Source organism: Carlito syrichta, unplaced genomic scaffold, assembly GCF_000164805.1.
Source record: "Carlito syrichta isolate Samal-C Ts95f unplaced genomic scaffold, Tarsius_syrichta-2.0.1 Scaffold308803, whole genome shotgun sequence".
NCBI lineage: Eukaryota > Metazoa > Chordata > Mammalia > Primates > Tarsiidae > Carlito > Carlito syrichta.
In genome coordinates, this window is record NW_007252899.1 from 469,627 (window position 1) to 472,334 (window position 2,708).

The 2,708-nt window shown below is 42.9% G+C and overlaps 1 protein-coding gene across 1 annotated transcript in view; it reads left to right on the forward strand.

The window, feature by feature from the left end:
- Positions 1-2,708, forward strand: part of RANBP10 (RAN binding protein 10) — a 78,246-nt gene that overhangs the window by 33,632 nt on the left and 41,906 nt on the right. The gene's annotated exons all lie outside the window — the stretch shown is intronic.

Below are 2,708 nucleotides of genomic sequence, written 5' to 3' on the forward strand. Positions count from 1 at the left end.
TTTTTTGATTTATTGTAGAGATGAAGTCTCGCCAAAGTTGCCCAGGCGGGTCTCGAACCCGCGGGCTAAGGCAATCCACTCACCTCAGCCTCCCAAAGGTGCGGAATTACAGGCTGAGCCACCGAGCCCGGCTCAGGATGAGACTTTTAACCCTCCTGGGCTGGCTTGAGCCCAGCTTCTGGTCATGTGCTTTGACATTACTAATGTAAAATTGTAGGAAAATTCATTTTCCTCACTGCTGCATGTCTTTTTGGCAAGAGAAAGGGGCCTAAGCATTCAGTGAATGTTGTACTTTATTTCACTCTACCTATCAGCTCCTCAGGGTTTTTCTTCCGGCCATGTCTGATCGTTTCCCTGATTATCCTTATGGTGGAAAATAGCAATCAGATTGCATCTAAATAGGGCTTCTCCCTGGGAAGCATGGATGTCCCTGGCTTTCCCAGGATGCAGATCTAGCAGAATGTCTTGGCAGATATAGCACAGGGCAGATGTGGGGATGCAGAGAGCACCCCTCTTGGGAGTGATGACCTGGCACCATTCATCCCAGTGCTAAGTTTGGATGATTACAATTCCCTTTGGTGCTTTCCACTTTCTGGCATCACTTTTTTTTGGAGGGATGATGAGCATACATTCTGTTAAACTGAAATCATTCATACACAGATCTGAAGATTCTCATATGAACTTCAGTCGGGAGGTGGGATGGAGGACGATAGCAACTAAAGCCTTTCTGCCAGCTGCATCTGATTTCCAAGACGCCCTTGGTTGAGAGAAAGGCTAACCGAATGTTTTGGACATGTGGTTGGTGGGAGGGGAATGGTGGTGGTGGCTTAAGCTGGGTCCAGATTTTGAGACTTTGATGTTAACTTTATTTATTTAAATTAGAGGCAGACTGGAGTGCACGGGCACAATCCTAGCTCACTACAGCCTTAAAACTCCTGGGCTCAAGTGATTCTCCCACCTCAGCTTCCTGAGTAACTGGGACTATAGGCGTGTGCCACCAAGCTAACGTCTTGGTTTTTGGACAGATGGGGGTCTCACTATGTTGCCCAGGCTGATTTGAGACTCCTGGCCTCAAGCAGTCCTCCCATCTCGGCCTTCCAAAGTGTTGTGATTACAGGTGTGAGCCACTGTGCCCGGCTGGTGTTAACTTTAGATGAGAGTTTGAAAGTTAATGTACCCCTAGGCTCACTGACCATCAGTTGGGACTCCAGTTGTCTGCAAATGAGTGTTGCTTTTATCCCCCTTTGCTCAGTGCATCTTTGTGAGCATTCAGACCCCTCTCTGAGGTAACTGTGTGTGCATGTAGTTGTAGTTGTCATACACTTTTGCTTCCAGTGTTTGGTCATCATCAGTAGATCTATGCAAATCGGGGATATATAGGTGACAGTAGACACATACACACACATACACATACACACACACCCGTTTACATGGAGCCAATTGGTATGGATGTGCCCACCATGCTTGGCCAACCTTTCTTCCTTAGTAGATATTTATATTTGGGCAAGTTTGCTATTTTGATTGGTGCTTAATTGCTTACAGATATCTTTGTGCAAAGTGTTTGTTTTTGCTTCTAGTACTATTTATGAGGGGCATTGATGTTTTAATACAGTTAAGATGTCCGAGTTTGTAGCCCTTATGTTTTGCTGGACTAGACCATTTTGGGATGTCATTAGCAATCTGTTTGTTTCTTTGATGGCCCTACCAATCATATTTTCATTAAGTGTTCCAAAATGTTCTACTGGCATTTCAAATTGATGTCGTATTGCACAAAATATGTATGTTTGTATAGGAAACCTCCACCTTACAGAAAATTTAGTCTTCCAAACCACAAATGGCATGTGTCTCTTCATTTTTTCAAGTTTTATGTTATATTCTACTTAAATAACTTTTGAATGAATTGGAAAATCTTAATGTTTACTGTACTAGTGGTAAATAGGATCCTTTTCATTTGCTAGCCTGGCTGTCTAGTAACAACGTGTAGAAATATGATTGATTTTTGTTGGGTTATCATAGGTCCTGCAACTTTATTGAACTTATTATCACTAATAGTTTCTTAGCTAAGCTGTTCATATTTGCTTGGTGATTGGTCACATGTTATCTTATCCTTTACTGAGGCCCTAAATCAAATGTTGCCCTAAAGTATCCTGTTGATCTTCACTGACTACTATTTTCTATTTGACGGGGCAGGATTTTTTTTGTCTTGCTTCTAGTTTGAATTGGAAATACCTTTTATTTCTTCATTAAGGATAGTATTGGGGCTTGATGTGATACATGTGTTTTGATTACCAATTCAATAAGCATTTGCTAAGTGCTCATTTTGTATATGGAGCTTCATAGATGAATTTCCCTTCATATACTGGTGTGCTTGGTGAAGCAGAGTGATTGGGGTGGTTTCTGCAGCTTCTCAGCTGTGTTTCAGCTGGTGTTGATGGCCAAATAGTTGACTAAGTCCAGGTGGTTCTGGGTGATGGTACAGTAAGGCCTGTGAGTGAATCCATCAGTTGTCTGGTGTATGACAGCTTCCTATGGAGAGTCAGGCTTAGATAGTTGGGGGAAGAGTCTTGTGCTCCATGCTAAGGGCCTGAATTTCTTTTCTTTCCTTTGTTTTTGTTTTTGTTTTTGTTTTTTTTTGAGTCGGAGTCTCGCTCTGTCACCCAGACTGGAGTGTAGTGGCCGCTCCCGGCCACCACAGCCTCGACCTGCTG